Below are 21,753 nucleotides of genomic sequence, written 5' to 3'. Positions count from 1 at the left end.
ACCCTGGTTACCAGCGTAAAAGTAAAAAAAAAACAAAAAACGTACATACTCACATTCCGGTGTCCTTCAGGTCCCTTGCCGTCTGCTTCCCGCTCTGACTGACTGCGGGCCGGAAAGTAAGAGCAGAGCACAGCGGTGACGTCACCGCTGTGATCTGCTTTCACTTTACGGCGGCACTCAGTCAGAGCGGGAAGCAGACTGCGAGGGACCTCACGGACACCGGAATGTGAGTATGTAGTGTTTGTTTTTTTTTACTTTTACGCTGGTAACCAGGGTAAACATCGGGTTACTAAGCGCGGCCCTGCGCTTAGTAACCCGATGTTTACCCTGGTTACCCGGGACCTCGGCATCGTTGGTCGCTGGAGAGCGGTCTGTGTGACAGCTCTCCAGCGACCACACAACGACTTTCCAACGATCACGGCCAGGTCGTATCGCTGGTCGTGATCGTTGGAAAGTTGCAGAGTGTGACAGTACCCTTAGGAGGGTGGTAAAACCTGTGAGGCAGGAAGATAATTGTGTGTCCTGTAGTATAAAGCCTTTTGTTCTGTTGATAAGAGAAATGAAAGCACCTACATGGGAGACCTCTTGTCTGTCCTCTTGGAAGGTGCATAACCCCAGTGGTGTTTGGATTACAAACCATTGTTCTTGAGGGACATCATGCATCCAGCTAAAATGGAATTTGAACCTGTCCTCAGTGCCTTTTGGCTATATACAAGGACGCCATCTTCAGGAAAATGAAGGGCCACTGCAATCATGTTTGACCCTCTACTCTACTCTTGACCTTAAGGTACCGTCACACTAAGCGACGCTGCAGCGATAGCGACAGCGATGCCGATCGCTGCAGCGTCGCTATTTGGTCGCTGGAGAGCTGTCACACAGACCGCTCTCCAGCGACCAACGATGCCGAGGCCCCCGGGTAACCAGGGTAAACATCGGGTTGCTAAGCGCAGGGCCGCGCTTAGTAACCCGATGTTTACCCTGGTTACCAGCGTAAAAGTTAAAAAAACAAACAGTACATACTCACCAGCGCGTCCCCCAGCCTCTGCTTCCTGACACTGACTGAGCTCCGGCCCTAACAGCACAGCGGTGACGTCACCGCTGTGCTTTCACTTTCAGTTTAGGGCCGGCGATCAGTAAGAGTCAGGAAGCAGAGGCTGGGGGACGCGCAGGTGAGCATGTACTGTTTGTTTTTTTACATTTTACGCTGGTAACCAGGGTAAACATCGGGTTACTAAGCGCGGCCCTGCGCTTAGTAACCCGATGTTTACCCTGGTTACCAGTGTAAAATATCGCTGGTATGGTTGCTTTTGCTTGTCAAACACAGCGATACACGGCGACCTAGCGACCAAATAATGTGCAGACCTTCTAGCAGCGACCAGCAATTTCACAGCGGGATTCTGATCGCTGCTGCGTGTCAAATACAGCGATATCGCTCCCTAGGACGCTGCAACGTCACAGATCGCTGGCGACGTTGCTTAGTGTGACGGTACCTTAAGAGTGCCACCTTTAGGAAAGCATCGACCTCAGCAGCCATATGCATGATTCTGGAGAACTCTAAAGACTGACCTGATTGGATGGTGCTGTTATGTGGAGGTATTACAGGGATGGGCAAAGTATAGGCTATGTCTGACTGTGTGACGTGTATATATAAAGATAGCACACCAAGCTAGTTAGGCACAGGGCTGCAACTATGAATTTCGGTGCCCTATACTGGCAAAATTTTCAGGGCCCCCTTGAAACTCCCCATAGAAGTATAATTCGCCCCATAGTAGTATAATGCACCCCCATAGTACTATAATGCACCCCCATAGTAGTACAATGCACCCCATAATATAATGCACCCCCATAACGCAGGCTCATAGTAGTATAATATGCCCCATAGCACTGCTTTACAAAAAAAATTTAAAAAATTCTCCTTACCTGGCCAAGATCCAGCGGTATCCTCCACTCGATTCATCTGAGGGGCGAACCTTCATTCCAGCATATGATAGTGACGTCATACTTCAGTGACGTGCTTGCTGACCTCAGCTGCTGACCTGTGATTGGATGGCAGCTGCTGTTGCTGTGCAGGAAGAATCTCCCGCACGGCAACAAATTTTAACTGCCCATGCATCTGAGGTGCATGGGAAGTTACGGAGTTGGCAGAATCCTGACACTGGGGTCTGCTGAGCAGAGGAGAGGTGTGATAGAAATATGTATATCATGTAGATCTCACTTGCATGTATACTGCTCTATAATCATATATACTCATATACTCACAGCTAATATATACATTATAATCAATGGCTTAAAATGGCTGACAATGAACTGATATAAGCCAGACAGATTGTATGGGGGTTTTCCATCTCCAAAGCGGAACTTGGGTCAGATGTCTGAAAAAATGCCTAGAATATAGCTGAATCTTGCTGAAACGGCAGACCAACAGTGTCAGATGTCTCAACTCTGTCCTACATGCAGAGAGCTCAATTCTAGTTGCTTAATCAGCAGTCATATGAGCATTCATCACAATATTCCATATATGTTTAGATAACCAATGACAGAGGAGCTAGACAATATGGTAATTAACTAACCACCCCTAACCACTCCTTTCTATATGCTATCATAAAAACTATGTATGTACAATAAAGTATCAGTATTGATGGAATGTTATTGACACAATAATGTTGTGCAGTCTCATTCTTCCTTGAGCGCTCAAAATACTCAGTCTTATTGGGAGCGGCCACAGCACACACAGAGATAAGTTTATCCAACCCAAAAATTTCCATAACAAATGGCCCCCAACAGCGAGGCAAAGGGACGAAACGCACCCTACTGACCGGAGAGATGGAGGTGTTAGCCATGGCCTTGGTTCACGGGACGGAGACTGCGCAGCTCCATAAGTAAGGTAAGAAAATGTTATAATCTTACCTGAAAGTCCCCTGTGCCCAGTCCGGGTCTATACCTCTTGCCGGTCAGGTGTGGTCACCAATTCCCAGGTAGTGTAAAAAGTCCGAAGCCTGAATCCAAACCCTGGGAGGTGTCTGCTGTGTGCCGTGTATGTGTTCTGTGTTTGTGAAAAATCCAGGAGAGGAAGGAAAAAGTGACTTTTGTTTGTGGTGGCTGGGTAACGGACCGCAGGAGGTCAAATCGCTCGATAAGTTATTGCAGGATTCCCGTGCATAGGAAGGACAGGTAGTCCCATGTTCCAGGCACGGGTAGTGATAACTTAGGGCTACTGCAGATTCCCGTAGTGCCGGCGATCCAGTCAGGACGACCGGACCGGGGTGGTAGATTTCCCGCTTGTTGTGCTTCTCACTCACTCAGGCGGCCCGGGCGCAGGTGCGTCCAGTGCGATTGGCAGTAGTCTGTTCCCAGCGCAACCTGCACGTGTCACAGAATTTAAAAGGGCATTTTCCGGATTGTCTGTTTCTGTTTGGTTCGATTCATGTATCGCTGCTTTTACAGTTGTAAAAGAAAGTTTTTTTTCCTTCTCTCTCTCCCCTGAACTTCCTCTTTTTTTCAGCTGCGAGCAGAGATGCATTGTAAATCACACTGTCACATCTGTTTTTTTTTTCCTGACTGTTTTCAGCTGCAATGCCGGCTATGTGCTTTTTGTGAAGAAGTGAAACAAATTGTATCTATCATTTTTGATGCGACATACGTGTTTTCAGATACGTGATTTTAGTGACATTGATTGCAATAGCATAAGAAAGGGGAAGTGTGTGTCTCTAACTGTGTTGAGCGCAGAGAGAGGGGAGAGGAAAAATATATATATAGCTGTCTTTTAGTCATTTGAAGGTTTTCCTTCTAAGTTATTATTAAAGTAAAGTTTTTTTATTATTTTTTTTTTTTCCAAATTTTTTTTCCAAAGTTTTTTCTTTTTTGCCTCTACCTTTTTCTGTTTAAAAGGGAATAGTTTTTTTTATATCTTCCTTTTTGTATAAAGATTTTGAGGTTTTTTTTTTTGTTTTTTGTTTTATGGTTTTCTTTAATTCTGCTCTCAACTTCTTACATCAATTTTTTGAAAGTATGTTTTTTCTTTCATTTTTTGTGCTTTTATATACGTACCTCATTGAGATCTTTTTTTTATTGTGTTTTTTATTTTTATTTTTGCAATTGGAAATAAGGTGGCCAAGCAACAAGAGAATCTTTTACTCCCTGATGAGCAAACAGCTCCTAGATAGTGGCAGAACACGAAGGTGTTAAGTATGTGAAGATTTTTGGAAGGTATAAAGTACGTGAAATTCATAAGAATGGCAGACTTCAAGCTGCAGAGTGGCATGACGTAGAAAGGAAAATAAGGGAAGTTAGCTGATGTTAGATTGCTGAATGCCAATACATGGTATGAAGTAGCAGCAGAGCTTACATCGTTTAGGTGGTACAGAAAGTTATGTGAGCAAACCAGGAAGTGATTTTTGTGGGTATGAGACGGGAGAATCTGCGCAGTCTGCGTTTAGCAGAATCCATGGTATAGGTAGTTATTTTTGCACAGTATGTGGCGCGCTCCGTCTCTCCCTACAGGGAGAAGGCATCATTGCTCCACTCTATTGTTCTCATTCTGTTGTCAGTCTTTTCTCTCCGCGTTCTTCTCTCTCACTCTCTTTTCCTCTCCTCTTCCTCCACACTTTTCTCTTCTCTCTCTCCCCCTCTCTATCTCTCTCCTTCACACCTTCCATCTTCTCCTCACCCCCGCTCTCCTCTTTCTCCACACTTTTCTCTCTCTCTCCACTCCTCTATTCTCCTATCTCTCTTCTCCTCCCTCTTCTCTCTCTCTCCTCCTCCTTCTCCACTCCCCCACCACACCTGATCTCCTTCTTCTTTTTCTTCTCCTCACCCATCTCCACTCCTCCTTCTCCACTCCCCCACCACACCTATCTCCTCCCTCTTCTCCTCACCCATCTCCACTCCTCCTTCTCCACACCCGTCTCCACTCCTCTCTTCTCCTCCCTCTCTCTCTTCCTTTGTCTCACTCATCAACCCCTCCTCCTTCTTCTTCCTCATTTTTTTCCTCTTCGTTGCCAGCCGGGCCAACGCCCAATTCAAACAATATGGTGCTTACAGCACAAGGTTCCCCTTCCATGTCCCTGACACAGTCCAGCCATTGCCAGTGAAAATCCCACTACACACAATGCAGTAGGCAACCCCCCCCCTCCCCCCCGAGATATCAGGCAGCAGACAGCTCAGCCCTGGGTGCAGAGGGGGGAGTACTGATCATCTACAATCTGCTGATAATGTACAACTTCAGCACCAGTCAGAGCTGCCTAAATTCAAACCAACATAGAATTATAAGGCCATGTTCACACGCTGCGGGTTCCTCTGCGGGTTAATCCCGCAGCGGAATTGAAAATCTGCAGGGCAAAACCGCTGTGGTTATCCCTGCAGATTTATCGCGGTTTGTTCCGCGGTTTCCGCTGCGGGATTACTGCTGTACTATTGATGCTGCATATGCAGCAATATGCAGCATCAATAGTAATGTAAAAAATAATAAAAATTGGCTATACTCACCCTCTGACGTCGCGATCTCCCCGGCGCTGCAAGCGGCTGTGCCGACAAGGACCTTCGTGACGTCACGGTCATGTGACCGCGGCGTCATCACGGTCATGTGACCGCGACGTCACCACAGGTCCTGTTCGGCACAGCAACTGAGACCGGACGGCCGCGGGCAGCGCTGAGAGGTGAGTATAGCTTCATTTTTTATTTTAATTCTTTTTTTTACACTATTTTATGGTTCCCAGGGCCTGGAGGAGAGTCTCCTCTCCTCCACCCCGGGTACCACCCGCACATTATCCGCTTACTTCCCGCAACGTGGGCACAGCCCCATGCGGGAAGTAAGCGGTTCAATGCATTTCTATGGGTGCAGAATCGCAGCGATTCTGCACAAAGAAGTGACATGCTGCGGGTTGTAAACCGCTGCGTTTCTGCGCGGTTTTTCCCGCAGCATGTGCACTGCGGTTTGCGGTTTCCATAGGGTTTACATGTTAATGTAAACGCTATGGAAACTGCTGCGGACCCGCAGCATCAAAATCGCGGCGGTTCCGCGGTAAAAACCGCAGCGTGTGAACATGGCCTAAGCCTAATCCATCACAGCTTCAGTAAGGGGGAGACATCCTCACATAAGAAAAAGAAAGGCAACTTCTAAGCCAAGTTATCAGCCAGTGTAGGACCCCAGTACAAGCTATCACAACTATTCCTCTGATGAAGATGAAGAGGGAACATCATACATGCTGTCCAGTACTAGAAAAGAAACCCACAGTGTTGTGAATTCTGTTCTCGAGCTCCCTCCTGTGGTTATGAATGGTACTTCGGCGAGTTCTGTTCATGGACTCCCTCTGGTGGCTGTGAGTGGAGCTGCTGGTTCTGAGATTCCTTCTCCAGCTGATCTCGTTCAGGCCATGGCTGGCTGCTCTATTTAACTCCATTCAGATCGTTACTTGATGCCAGCTGTCAATGTCCTAGTACTGGTTCAGTTCTCTTGGATCTTTCAGATGACCTGTCTACTTCAGCAAAAGCTAAGTCCCTGCTAGTTTATTTGTTACCACTGTGTTTTTGTCCAGCTTGCTATTATGATTTAATCTTGTTAGCTGGAAGCTCTGGGATGCAGAGTGGCACCACCGCGCCGTGAGTCGGTGCGGTGGTTTCTTTTGCACACTCTGCGTGGTTTTTTGTTAGTTTTTTATGCTGACCGCAAAGATACCTTTTCTATCCTCAGTCTGTTTAGTTAGTCTGGCCTCCTATGCTGAAACCTATTTCATTCCTGTGTTTGTGACTTCCATCTTAACTCACAGTCAATATATGTGGGGGCTGCCTATTTCTTTGGGGAAATTTCTCTGAGGCAAGGTAGGCTGTATTTTCTATCTTTAGGGGTAGTTAGCTCTTAGGCTGTGAAGAGGCGTCTAGGCAGAGTCAGGAACGCTCCACGGCTATTTCTAGTTGTTGTGATAGGATTAGGGGTTGCGGTCAGCAGAGCTCCCACTTCCCAGAGCTCGTCCTGTATTGCTAGTTTGCTCATCTGGACATTTCTAGTGCTCTTAACCACCAGCCCAACATAACAGTACAGCTGGCCAACAAAGTGTTAATACATCTCAATAGAGGGATAAGAGACGTTCTGAGACCATTTTTCTTTCTCTGCAGTGTGTTTTGTATTTCTTTTCCCCTTAACCTCTGGGTGGTTCAGGACACAGGTGTAGATATGGACATTCAAGGTCTGTCCTCTTGTGTGGATCAACTCACTGCAAGGGTACAAAGCATTCAAGATTATGTAGTTCAGAACCCGATGTTAGAACCCAGAATTCCAATTCCTGATTTGTTTTCTGGGGATAGATCTAAGTTCCTGAATTTCAAAAATAATTGTAGACTGTTTTTTGCTTTGAAACCCCGCTCCTCTGGTGACCCCATTCAGCAAGTAAAAATCATTATTTACGCGGACTCCCATGACAGCACGACGAGAGAGGGGATCCGCCCATTAGGAACAGGAAACCTACAGATACAAAAGAGCGGCACCTCTCCCCTGCATCAGTTGGTTTCCTGTTCCTAAAGGGACGGGTGCCTACAGATTGATCTAAAGGAGCCCAGGCCGGCCGGACCGAATCTGGTAGCGGGGGGGTCTCCTACCTCGGCCGGTGCGGAGAACCCTGGAGACGCCACGGTGGTCCTGGCTGGACTGCACGCGGAGCATTTCCGGGTGCGGTGACGTGAGGGGGCGGAGTTAGTAGCCGCTTCCGGGTCGCCGGGTGTCTGCGCATGCGCAGTCAATCCAAGATGGCGGCGCCCATCGCATCCTAATTACCGGCTTTTCCCACAAGGTTTCCTGCCCTCCCTGCTGTATCCTGAGCCAATAGGGTAGCGCTGGCCTATCTGCTGACCGGATCCAAGGGGGATTTAAGCAGGTGACGACTGCAGAGCCCTGCTTTTGGTCGCAAGTCGTCATGGAGAGTGGTGGTGAGCAGCAGCAGCAGCAGCTGCTGGATGAGGTGCGTCAGAAGCCCAAGGACAAGGACAGAAGCGACCAGTCCAGTCGAAGAAGCTCATCCGCAAAAGGATCCAGAGCTTCGGCTAGGAAAGAACCCCCTCGTATTCCGGTACTTACTTTGGCGCACGGGTAAGTGATCTACGTGAAAGTTCACTCTGTGACGCAGGCCCCTTATACTTTATCATTCTAGGGGAAGAAAAGCACGGACAAGTCAAAGCATAAGGAATGTGCCCTCTGTGGGGTCCCCTTACCTGATTCTTGTCCCAAAAAATTATGTGCCCCCTGTATACAACAGACGGTGAGGTCTACAGGAGTGGTTGGGTGGAAGTGACATTAGGTCAGATAGTAGTTATCACCTATATTGTCCTCCCCTAGGTAGCGGAAGAATCTGTGAGTGCGGCTAACCTGAAGGAAATGATCCGTTTGGAAGTAAGGGAATCCCTACGGTCCCTATCCCAAGCGGGAGGTTCAAAACATAGGACCCCCCTGGACTCTAATTCTTCGGAGGAAGAAAGAGAAGAGGGTGCCTATCACTCAAGTCCTTCCTCCTCTTCTTCAGATGAGGAGTCTGGACGATTCTGTCTACCCCTGGATAGAATTGACAAAGTCGTCAAGTCTGTTAGAGGCACAATGGGTATAGAAGAACCCAAGCCGCAGCCCTCAAAACAGGATATGATGTTCAGCGGATTGGATCGTAAAAAACATAGATCTTTTCCGGTGAACGAAAAGATCCAAGACTTGATTCTCCGAGAATGGAAGAAACCCGAGAAAAAGGGTTCCTTACCGCCAGCATTGAAACGCAGGTACCCTTTTGATGATCCGGTTGTGGAGACATGGGATAAAGCCCCTAAGCTGGATGCGGCGGTGGCAAAAGCGTCAAAGAAAGCCTCATTGCCATTTGAGGATATGGGGACCCTCAAGGACCCCCTTGACAGAAAGGCAGATACTTTCCTTAAAGGAACCTGGGAGACGGCGGCGGGATCTCTAAGACCAGCAGTTGCCGCGACGTGTACAGCCAGGTCTTTAATGGTCTGGCTGGATCAGTTAGAGTCCCAGCTCAAGGACGGCGCTTCCAGAGATTCCATTCTGAAGGCTTTGCCAACAATGCAGAATGCTGCGGCCTTTCTATCAGACGCATCTGTGGACTCAGTCAGGATGGCGGCTAGAGCGGCAGGACTCTCCAACGCGGCTTGTAGGGCTTTATGGTTGAAGTGCTGGTCAGGCGACATTCAATCCAGAACTAAGCTCTGCGCCATCCCGTGTAAAGGAGAATATCTCTTTGGACCAACTCTGGATGAGTTGCTGGAAAAGGCGGGGGATGATAAGAAGAAATTTCCTAATCCGTCTTCAGCATCCTACCGCCGGCCCTTCAATAAGAGGAGATTTGGTCGCGGGAAAAAACGCGGATCCTCACCCTCTAGAGAGAGTTTTAGATGGGAGGATAGACGCGGAAGAGGTACGGGCTATATGTTTCGCCGTTCCTCGAAAGAACAGAAAAAAACGGACCAATGACTAGCAATCCCTGTGGGGGGTAGACTGTCAGCATTCTCCTCAGCTTGGTTTGACATTACGAACAGTAAATGGGTCCGAGGCATTATAGCAAAAGGTCTAAGACTTGACTTCGATCACTGGCCTCGAGATAAATTTAAATTAACCCCTTTACATTCCTCCCCCCTTGAGCAAGCAGTCTTGGAAGCAGAAGTCACGAACTTATGCTCCAAGAATGTTTTGATTGAAATCCCAGTATCAGAAAGAGGGAGGGGATTTTACTCTCCTCTTTTTCAGATCAAGAAGCCAGACGGATCGTTTAGAACGATCATAAATCTCAAAGGCCTTAATAAATTTCTGACCAATGAATGGTTCAAAATGGAATCAATTGGTTCAGCAATAAAAATGTTGTTTAAACACTGCTTCATGGTAGTTGTAGATTTAAAGGACGCATACTATCATGTCCCAATACATGAAGACTTCCAGAGATTCCTGAGGGTGGCTGTGTCAATGGGGGGACAAATTCGTCATTTCCAGTTTAGAGCTCTTCCCTTTGGCTTATCAGCGGCTCCTAGGGTGTTTACCAAGTTAGTGGCCGAAGTCGTGGCGCACTTACGAGAGTCTCCCCACAAATGGGGACATCCAGAGGTGGATTTATTTGCCACCAGGGACAATCGAAAGACAATAAAATTCTGTTCCCTAAATCCCAGGGAGAATCCTCTGGCGGTAGACTCCTTTCTGATCAGTTGGGACTTTCGGCTGGCTTATGCGTTCCCCCCGCTGGCCCTGATACCTCTGGTAATCAGGAAGATAAGAGAGGATCGGGCAAGAGTTATTTTGATTGCCCCATTCTGGCCCAGAAGGGCCTGGTTCACCTGGCTCAGGATCATGTCAGTGGAAGACCCCTGGGTGCTTCCGGACATTCCAGATTTACTCTACCAGGGTCCGATCAGCCATCCTCAAGTAAAGAATCTCCATTTAACGGCATGGAGTTTGAGAGGGCATTACTGAAGGACAAAGGGTTCTCCCCAAATTTGATTGAAACCCTTATGAAAAGTAGAAAGCAGATTACGACAACAATCTACGCTAGAACCTGGCGGAAATTCCTGGCCTCTTCTGATTTTAATTTAGAAGAGGGAATACCTATAAAACAGATCTTAGAATTCCTGCAAAGGGGCTTAGAGCTAGATCTATCCACTAGTACCCTAAAGGTACAAGTCTCGGCCCTAGGGGCCTTGTTTTCCTGTAACATCGCCAATAATTATTGGATCTCAAGGTTCATTAAAGCTTCTAGTAGGGCTAGACCCATACATAAGGATAGATCTATGCCTTGGGATCTTAATCTAGTCCTGTCAGCATTGACTAGAGAGCCGTTTGAACCATTACAATCAGCTTCAATTAAGGCCTTATCCCTTAAGACAGCATTTCTGGTAGCGATAACATCTGCCCGTAGGGTAGGAGACATACAAGCTCTCTCCAGAGTTTCCCCTTATACAGAGTTTCTGCCAGATAGGGTAGTCCTCAGACCGGACCCGGCCTATTTACCAAAAGTATCATCTCGGTTTCACAGGTCACAGGAGATAGTGTTACCATCTTTCCTTCCTAACCCCTCCAACCCTAAGGAAGAACTACTCCATACGCTAGACGTTAGGAGATGCCTATTAGAATACATCTCTGTTACCGATACATGGAAGAAAGATAATGCGTTATTTTTATCTTTCCAAAATCCTAGAAAGGGACTCAGGGTATCAAAGTACACACTAGCGAAGTGGATTAGGGAGGCTATCTCTTTGGCTTATACTGCAGGTGGGGGTCCGACTCCGCAGAATCTGAGGGCGCATTCCACCAGAGCCATGGCCACATCCTGGGCGGAAAAATCTGGAGTATCAATCGACCAGATATGTAAGGCGGCCACATGGTCATCCCCGTCCACCTTCTTTAAACACTATAGGTTGGATTTAGGGGCCTCCTCTGATCTCACCTTCGGGTTAAGGGTGCTGCAAGCTATAGTCCCTCCCTAAGGTAGTGTTACATCTCTGTAATTCTCTCGTCGTGCTGTCATGGGAGTCTGAGTAAAGCATTAAGCTACTTACGGGTAGCGGCATTTCTCGGAGGCCCATGACAGCACCCTTAGTTCCCTCCCTATTTCACGTGGGGGTTGCACTTCCTATATTGTATATATCTCACGTATGATACCCAGTTCCAATATATTGGTTAAAATTTTGTATATAAATTGTATATAAAGTATATTTTTTTGTGTGCCACTAACCGCGGTAGTCCTCTCAAGGCTCTGAAATACAACTGATGCAGGGGAGAGGTGCCGCCCTTTTGTATCTGTAGGTTTCCTGTTCCTAATGGGCGGATCCCCTCTCTCGTCGTGCTGTCATGGGCCTCCGAGAAATGCCGCTACCCGTAAGTAGCTTAATGCTTTCTTTGCTACGTGGCGACCCTCAAGACTGGGCATTTTCCCTTGCGCCAGGAGATCCTGCATTGCGTAATGTAGATGCGTTTTTTCTGGCGCTTGGATTGCTTTATGATGAACCAGATTCAGTGGATCAGGCAGAGAAAATTTTGCTGGCTTTGTGTCAGGGTCAGGATGAAGCGGAGGTATATTGTCAGAGGTTCAGAAAGTGGTCTGTACTTACTCAGTGGAATGAGTGTGCCCTGGCGGCAATTTTCAGAAAGGGTCTTTCTGAAGCCCTTAAGGATGTTATGGTGGGATTCCCCACGCCTGCTGGTCTGAATGAGTCTATGTCCTTGGCCATTCAGATCGATCGACGCTTACGTGAGCGCAAAAATGTGCACCATTTGGCGGTGTTTTCTGAGCAGAAGCCTGAGCCTATGCAATGTGATAGGACCTTGACCAGAGCTGAACGGCAAGAATGCAGACGTCAGAATGGGCTGTGTTTTTACTGTGGTGACTCCACTCATGCTATCTCTGATTGTCCTAAGCGCACTAAACGGTTCGCTAGGTCTGCCACCATTGGTACGGTACAGCCAAAATTTCTTTTGTCCGTTACTCTGATTTGCTCTTTGTCGTCCTATTCTGTTATGGCATTTGTGGATTCGGGCGCTGCCCTGAATTTGATGGACTTGGAGTTTGCCAGGCGCTGTGGTTTTTTCTTGGAGCCCTTGCAGTATCCTATTCCATTGAGAGGAATTGATGCTACACCTTTGGCCAAGAATAAGCCTCAGTACTGGACTCAATTGACCATGTGCATGGCTCCTGCACATCAAGAGGATATTCGCTTTTTGGTGTTGCATAATCTGCATGATGTGGTCGTTTTGGGTTTGCCATGGCTACAGGTCCATAATCCTGTATTGGATTGGAAATCAATGTCTGTATCCAGTTGGGGTTGTCAAGGGGTACATGGGGATGTCCCATTGTTGTCTATTTCGTCTTCCCATCCTTTTGAAGTCCCTGAGTTCTTGTCAGATTACCGGGATGTATTTGATGAGCCCAAATCCAGTGCCCTACCTCCTCATAGGGATTGCGATTGTGCTATTAATTTGATTCCTGGTAGTAAGTTTCCGTAGGGCCGACTGTTCAATTTATCTGTGCCAAAACACGCTGCAATGCGGAGTTATATAAAGGAGTCCTTGGAGAAAGGGCATATTCGCCCGTCGTCATCACCGTTGGGAGCAGGGTTCTTTTTTGTGGCCAAGAAGGATGGTTCTCTGAGACCTTGTATAGATTACCGCCTTCTTAATAAAATCACCGTCAAATTTCAGTACCCTTTGCCGCTACTGTCTGATTTGTTTGCTCGGATTAAGGGAGCTAGCTGGTTCACCAAGATAGATCTTCGAGGGGCGTATAATCTTGTGCGTATTAAACGGGGCGACGAATGGAAAACAGCATTTAATACGCCCGAGGGCCATTTTGAGTACTTGGTGATGCCATTCGGGCTTTCTAATGCTCCATCTGTGTTTCAGTCCTTTATGCATGACATCTTCCGAAAGTACCTGGATAGATTCATGATTGTATATTTGGATGATATTTTGGTCTTTTCAGACGATTGGGAGTCTCATGTGAAGCAGGTCAGAATGGTGTTCCAGGTCCTTCGTGCTCATTCCTTGTTTGTGAAGGGGTCTAAATGTCTCTTTGGAGTTCAGAAGGTTTCATTTTTGGGCTTCATTTTTTCCCCTTCTACTATCGAGATGGACCCTGTTAAAGTTCAGGCCATTTATGATTGGACTCAGCCTACTTCTGTGAAGAGCCTTCAGAAATTTCTGGGCTTTGCTAATTTTTACCGTCGCTTCATCGCTAATTTTTCTAGTGTTAAACCATTGACTGATTTGACCAAGAAAGGTGCTGATGTGGTCAATTGGTCCTCTGCGGCCGTTGAGGCTTTTCAGGAGTTGAAGCGTCGTTTTTCTTCTGCCCCTGTGTTGTTAGCCAGATGTTTCGCTCCCGTTTCAGGTCGAGGTGGATGCTTCTGAGATTGGAGCAGGGGCTGTTTTGTCTCAAAGAGGTTCTGATGGCTCTGTGATGAAACCGTTTGCTTTCTTTTCTATAAAGTTTTCGCCTGCTGAGCGCAATTATGATGTGGGTAATCGAGAGTTGTTGGCTATGAAGTGGGCGTTTGAGGAGTGGCGACATTGGCTTGAAGGAGCCAAACATCGCGTGGTGGTCTTGACGGATCACAAGAATCTGACTTATCTCGAGTCTGCCAAGCTGTTGAATCCTAGACAGGCTCGATGGTCGCTGTTTTTCTCCCGCTTCAATTTTGTGGTTTCGTACCTTCCGGGTTCTAAGAATGTGAAGGCTGATGCCCTTTCAAGGAGTTTTGTGCCTGATTCTCCGGGAGTTCCTGAGCCGGCTGGTATTCTCAAAGAGGGGGTAATTTTGTCTGCCATCTCCCCTGATTTGCGGCGGGTGCTGCAGGAGTTTCAGGCTGATAGACCTGACCGTTGTCCAGCGGAGAAGCTGTTTGTCCCTGATAGATGGACTAGTAGAGTTATCTCTGAGGTTCATTGTTCGGTGTTGGCTGGTCATCCTGGAATCTTTGGTACCAGAGATTTGGTGGCTAGATCCTTTTGGTGGCCTTCCTTGTCACGAGATATGCGTTCTTTTGTGCAGTCCTGTGGGACTTGTGCTCGGGCTAAGCCCTGCTGTTCTCGTGCCAGTGGGTTGCTTTTGCCCTTGCCGGTCCTGAAAAGGCCCTGGACGCATATTTCCATGGATTTTATTTCAGATCTCCCTGTCTCTCAGAGGATGTAAGTTATCTGGGTGGTTTGTGATCGCTTCTCTAAGATGGTCCATTTGGTACCTTTGCCTAAATTGCCTTCCTCCTCTGATTTGGTTCCATTGTTTTTCCAGCATGTGGTTCGTTTACATGGCATTCCGGAGAACATCGTGTCGGACAGAGGTTCCCAGTTTGTTTCAAGATTTTGGCGGTCCTTTTGTGCTAAGATGGGCATTGATTTGTCTTTTTCTTCAGCTTTCCATCCTCAGACAAATGGCCAAACCGAACGAACCAATCAGACTTTGGAAACATATCTGAGATGCTTTGTTTCTGCTGATCAGGATGATTGGGTGTCCTTCTTGCCTTTGGCTGAGTTCGCCCTTAATAATCGGGCCAGCTCGGCCACTTTGGTTTCGCCTTTTTTCTGTAATTCTGGTTTCCACCCTCGTTTTTCTTCAGGGCAGGTTGAGCCTTCGGACTGTCCTGGTGTGGATTCTGTGGTGGACAGGTTGCAGCAAATTTGGACTCACGTAGTGGACAATTTGACATTGTCCCAGGAGAAGGCTCAACGTTTCGCTAACCGCCGTCGCTGTGTTGGTCCCCGACTTCGTGTTGGGGATTTGGTTTGGTTGTCGTCTCGTTTTGTTCCTATGAAGGTTTCGTCTCCTAAGTTTAAGCCTCGTTTCATTGGTCCTTATAAGATTTCTGAAATTATTAATCCTGTGTCATTTCGTTTGGACCTTCCAGCTTCTTTCGCCATCCATAATGAGTTTGATAGGTCGTTGTTGCGGATATATGTGGCTCCTATGGTTCCCTCCGCTGATCCTCCTGCCCCGGTGTTGGTTGAGGGGGAGTTGGAGTATGTGGTGGAGAAGATTTTGGATTCTCGTATTTCGAGCTGGAAACTTCAGTACCTAGTCAAGTGGAAAGGTTATGGTCAGGAGGATAATTCCTGGGTAGTTGCCTCTGATGTTCATGCTGCCGATCTTGTTCGTGCCTTTCATTTGGCTCGTCCGGAGCGGCCTGGAGGCTCTGGTGAGGGTTCGGTGACCCCTCCTCAAGGGGGGGGTACTGTTGTGAATTCTGCTCTCGAGCTCCCTCCTGTGGTTATGAATGGTACTTCGGCGAGTTCTGTTCATGGACTCCCTCTGGTGGCTGTGAGTGGAGCTGCTGGTTCTGAGATTCCTTCTCCAGCTGATCTCGTTCAGGCCGTGGCTGGCTGCTCTATTTAACTCCATTCAGATCGTTACTTGATGCCAGCTGTCAATGTCCTAGTACTGGTTCAGTTCTCTTGGATCTTTCACATGACCTGTCTACTTCAGCAAAAGCTAAGTCCCTGCTAGTTTATTTGTTACCACTGTGTTTTTGTCCAGCTTGCTATTATGATTTAATCTTGTTAGCTGGAAGCTCTGGGATGCAGAGTGGCACCACCGCGCCGTGAGTCGGTGCGGTGGTTTCTTTTGCACACTCTGCGTGGTTTTTTGTTAGTTTTTTATGCTGCCGCAAAGATATCTTTTCTATCCTCAGTCTGTTTAGTTAGTCTGGCCTCCTATGCTGAAACCTATTTCATTCCTGTGTTTGTGACTTCCATCTTAACTCACAGTCAATATATGTGGGGGCTGCCTATTTCTTTGGGGAAATTTCTCTGAGGCAAGGTAGGCTGTATTTTCTATCTTTAGGGGTAGTTAGCTCTTAGGCTGTGAAGAGGCGTCTAGGCAGAGTCAGGAACGCTCCACGGCTATTTCTAGTTGTTGTGATAGGATTAGGGGTTGCGGTCAGCAGAGCTCCCACTTCCCAGAGCTCGTCCTGTATTGCTAGTTTGCTCATCTGGTAATTTCTAGTGCTCCTAACCACCAGCCCAACATAACACCACAGGCACCAAAAATGCAGGGGCAGATAGAGGCACCACCATTACACTATGGGCACTGCACTTCAAGTCAGGTGACAATCTTCCAGACCCAGGGATGCATCCCATGCCATTTTACCGAAGAAAGTAGCAGAAGCAGCAAACATATGCAGCCACCTGGAATGATCTCTGGGCCATGAATGGAAATAGAAGCAGGTGATGCACTCTGGCCAATCATGAAGGAACAATTCAAACTTCCAGCAGAATCAGACGTACACGCTTGGGAGTCAGAGCCACAGCTAATTGAACAGCTCAGAGAGTGGGCCAAAGGCAGATTGGCAGGACAAGCCATGACATGAGCCAAGACAAGACAGAGTCTGTAAAGAAGTTTCATGGCAGAGTAATGCAAGCATTCCAAGACTTGGGCTTCACCATTCATGACCAGATACACAGGCAAATGTTGGCACAGGCCTTTGTGCATGGACTGAGACAGCCAATCAGGAAACCACTGATAGTGGCTAGGCCTGAGAACAGGTCAATAGCAGTGGACTGACCCAGCAAAATGGTTTATGTGCACCTAGGAAACTGTTTATTGCTAATTGTTGCCAAAACTGCCGCCATTATAGCACCACAAAGAGCGCGAAGAAGGAAACGGGTGCTGTGCTGCTGAGAACGCCAGAAGGGGAGCCAGAGGTGAAGACACTGCAAAGTGCCGATCAACACAGCGGAAGAACCGCTGCAGACTCCAGAGAGGAGACACCGACCTCAATAAGGTTAGCAAAGGGGAGAAGCTATGTCAGACCAGGGGTAAGAAGTGACGGCAGATGCAGCCGCAGCACCTGTAATGCCCCAAGACCTTGGGTTGGATGCAGCCGCCGGTCTCATGGCACCCCCGGGCCTCGCCACAAATGCACCTGCAGGCCCCGTCTTACCACCGCAGCTTCAATCAGCAGGCCGGTCCCCACTGCCGTTGTCCACAGTAGCCAAAGGGATTGAGTCCCAACCAGGGGTGCAGAAGACAGCCCCTCTCATGGTGACCACTGACCTGGAAGCGCAACCACCCTACAAAGACAGAAAAAGTGTCAAGTGTTACATCTGTGGCAAGTTTGGCCATTACCAGAACCAGTGCAAAGCACCCACGCCCCCAAAGAGACTGGACCCATGCAATCCAAGAGTTGGTCCAGAGAAACAGGTCAAGGAGGAAGTGCAGAAAGCAGTGAAGTACCCCGTCCATAGGACAGAGGCAAGCAAGCCAGGCCCGCAAGACACTACGCTCCTGACATGTAAAACTTCATCTGCAAGACCAATACCTCAAATTACCCTTAAAGTGGATGGCGTTGTCAGATCCAAAGTGGTGCAGCCAGAAGTGTGATGACACCTGTGGAACTCGCTGATCCCACCTGCCTATCAGAATCCTCTGTGTCTCGCATGGGCATTGGTGGTCAAGTCAGACATTCTCAGCTTACAAAGCCACTGAGCGTGTGCACTCAGCCAGGACACTCTATCCTGTCCCAGTTTGTGGTGTAAAGGACCTGCCACTCAACCTGCTGGGAGCGAACCTACTGCAGAAGCTGAAGGCAACCACAGTGTTCCAGGAAGATGGGACAGTGACACTTTCTTCATCCCTGACCCGAGAAGAGTCATGCTGGCGGCCCTACAAGAACATTGAACAATCGATGAGGCCTACCCAAGGAGGTACTGGATGTAGTACCAGAAAGTCTATGGTCTAAGGGACCCCAGCACGTGAGAAAACCTCAAGTTGCCCCAGTACGGGTGTCACTCAAGCCATGTACCCCGTACCCTCGTAAGGCCCAGGCCAGGCCTAGAGTCAAGCTGCCTCTGACCAACTGAAGGTCTACCTGGAAATAGGAATCGTTGTTCCTTGCACATCGCCTTGCAAGCCTCTGCTTTCCCCGTCAGAAAAAGACTGTAAAAGGAGAGCCAGCCAAGTCAGAATGGTACATGACCTGAGAGCTGTGAATGACGCCACGGTGTTTGAAACTGCAATTATGTCGAATCCGCATACTCTGCTCTCAAATCTGCCTGCCACAGCAAAAGTGTTCACAGTGACCGACCTGGCTAATGTTTTCTTCAGTGTTCCCCTTCACCTGGATGACCAGTTCCTGTTTGCCTTAACGCACCAGGGGGGACACCACACATGGACAGTGATGCCACAGTGGGCCCAGAACAGCCCTTCACAGTTCACCAAAGCAATGTCCACAGTCCTCACCAACTGGGTCGCAGAACATGCAGAAGTAACCCTGCTACAATACATGGACAATCTAATCCTTTGTGCAATTGACTTTGACACGTGTAAAAGCCCATTCCTTGTATCTCCTACTCTACCTGGCGGAGCAGCACTGCAAGATCTCAAAGAACAAAGTCCAGTGGTGTCTGAAGCGAGTTACGTTCCAGAGACAATGTATTGCTCACCAGGCGAAACACCTGACAGATGACCGGAAGACCACAGTGGAGAAGATGGTTCCTCCAACAATTCCAAAGGTGCTACAGGCCTTCCTTGGTCTAGTTTCGTATTGCAGAGCCTGGATCCCTGATACCTCAGTCCTAATGCAGCCTCTGTGTGAATACGTCAGCGTGACCCCGTTCCTCCTGACTGATGCAGCCTTCAGCTCGTTCAAGAAGTTAAAGGCGCAGTAGTCTCAGCGCCAGCACTAGGCCCATCTGACTACGAGAAGCCATTCCGTCTCTACTTGATGAGAAAAGAAGGCCTTGCTACTGGAGTCCTGACGCAGCTTCAGGGGAGAAAGCAGAGACTTTCGGACTACTTTTCAGCTTGCCTGGATCCAGTTGCAAGGGGAGCCTCTTCCTCCCGCATGAGAGCAGCAGTTGCAGCACACGCCCTCCTGGACAGGACTACTGACATCAGTGGAAAAAACCATTGGAAATCCTGGCTCTGCATGACATCTCAGCAATCCTCAACCAAACCCAGCTAAAACATCTCTCCACCGCCAGGCATCTTCGCTTCCAGTGCTCTCTACTCCTGCCCAACAATGTCACCATCTGCAGATGCACAGTCATCAACCCGTCCACTCTACTCCCACTCCCAAGGGGGGATACAGATATGGACCCTCAGATAAAAAGTCTGCATGGGATCTGAATTTGCTCCGGACGGATGACCATGATTGCTTCAGCATCATGCAACAGGAAACAGCAGGACTACCCAAGGTAGCAGAAGAGCCACTGACCAACCCAGAGTTGATCCTCTATGTGGATGGCTCCAGATTTGCAGATGATGAAGGAAGATTCCACACAGGATGTGCAGTGACCAGCAATCAAGAGATCCTGTGGTCCAGAAGTCTGCCGCCCAGTCTGTCAGCCCAGGAAGCAGAACTGATAGCGCTGATGAAGGCCTACCAGATGGCAGAAGACAAGACTGAGAAAATGTATACCGATTCGAGGTACTCGCATGGCATAGCACACGACTTCGGACCCATCTGGGCTGCAAGGGACTTCATCACAGCAAGCGGAACAACCGTGAAGCATCATGGAGCCATTAAGGACCTGCTGAACGCACTTCAACTTCCAAAAGTGGTGGCAGTACTAAAAGTCAAAGCGCATGGATAACTAAACACAGTAGAGGCACGAGGCAACAACATGGCGGATATGGCTGCCAAAGAAGCAGTCAAGGGAAGACAATATGGACAAGTGGAAGAGGTCGTAGAGCCGGACGGCTACTACAGGACGGCTGAAGACAGGAAACCTGACAAGATGACATCCTGGGATCTGCTCAAAAAGCTGCAAGAGGAAGCCCCAAAGGACAAGAAGGAATGCTGGATGCAAAAGTGAGTAACACATGAAGAAGGAAGGATATACTCAATGGACTACAAACCCTGTTTACCCCGAAGCATGTACCCTATGGTGGTCCAGTGGGCACATGGGCCCACACACAGATTAAAGACACAGATGAATGATCCGATTGGTGCTTACTGGTTCGCTCCAGAAATCTCCACCCTAACAGCCAAGTGCACTAGCAGCTGTCTGACCTGCGGCAAATGCAACCCTGGAAGAATGGAGAAAGTTCCCACACATCGTCTTGCCAGACCACTGTACCCCTTCCAGAGGATCCAGATAGACCACATCCAAATTCCGCCAAGTGGAAGTTTCGAATATGCCCTTGTGGCCGTGGACATGTTCTCAGGATGGCCAGAAGCTTTCCCAGTGAGGAACCAGTCAGCAAAGACTACTGCAAAGAAGCTACTCTCAGAGATGAGATATGCAGATATGGGGTCCCAGAAGTGATAGAGAGTGACCAGGGATCCGCATTCACAGCAAGTCTCACACGAGAGATCTAGTCAGCAGTAGGGTCAGACTTAGGCCTACACACTCCCAATCACACTACTCAGTGTTAGGCACACACTCCCAGAGGCCCAGAAAAGCTGTTACCATATGAAATTTTGTTTGGGTCTAGCCCCAGATTAGGGGTATCCTTTCCCTCAGCAGCTGATTATGCAATATGATACTTTGTCTGCTTATGTAATTGAACTCACCAAGAAACTTGCTAATATCCATTCTAGAGATTTTTTTCTTCATTGCCAGATCCAGATACAGTGTCCGATACGCACTCCTTGAAGCCAGGAGACTGGGAGTTGGTGAAAAAAGTTTGTAAGAAGAACACCACTCGATCCCAGACTTGATGGTCCTGTTCAAGTGCTGCTGATGACACCAAACTCTGTGAAACTGGAGGGAAGACCCACTTGGATCCACTCATCGCATTGCAAGAAAGCTCCCCTACCAGAAGATGACACCCAAGCCAGTATGATGTTGTGGATGCCGTGCCTGACCGAATAGATGACCTACCTGATAAAGACTACACATCGCTCACTACACATGCTATTGACTAAGAGACTGATTGCAACGAACCCCCGTTAGGGACAGATCTCCTGACCGCCCATTTGCGAAAAGTCTGTACGGAGTGGGGCGCAGGCGTTAGGCTTGTGTCAGTTCACCGACAGCACAAAAGAGCTGCAGCGCTTTGGGACAGGAGGCTAGAATTAGGGCAAGTGATATCTAAGGGGGGCTTGTGATAGAAATATGTATATCATGTAGATCTCACTTGCATGTATACTGCTCTATAATCATATATACTCATATACTCACAGCTAATATATACATTATAATCAATGGCTTAAAATGGCTGACAATGAACTGATATAAGCCAGACAGATTGTATGGGGGTTTTCCATCTCAAAAGCGGAACTTGGGTCAGATGTCTGAAATAATGCCTAGAATATAGCTGAATCTTGCTGAAACGGCAGAGCAACAGT

General features: G+C 48.1%; 1 protein-coding gene across 1 annotated transcript in view; it reads right to left on the bottom strand.

Annotated features, from left to right (window-relative positions):
- Positions 1-21,753, bottom strand: part of CCDC78 (coiled-coil domain containing 78) — a 139,509-nt gene that overhangs the window by 59,545 nt on the left and 58,211 nt on the right. The gene's annotated exons all lie outside the window — the stretch shown is intronic.

Source organism: Ranitomeya variabilis, chromosome 7 (assembly GCF_051348905.1).
Source record: "Ranitomeya variabilis isolate aRanVar5 chromosome 7, aRanVar5.hap1, whole genome shotgun sequence".
Lineage (NCBI taxonomy): Eukaryota > Metazoa > Chordata > Amphibia > Anura > Dendrobatidae > Ranitomeya > Ranitomeya variabilis.
This window is presented reverse-complemented; position numbering and strand designations above follow the sequence as displayed.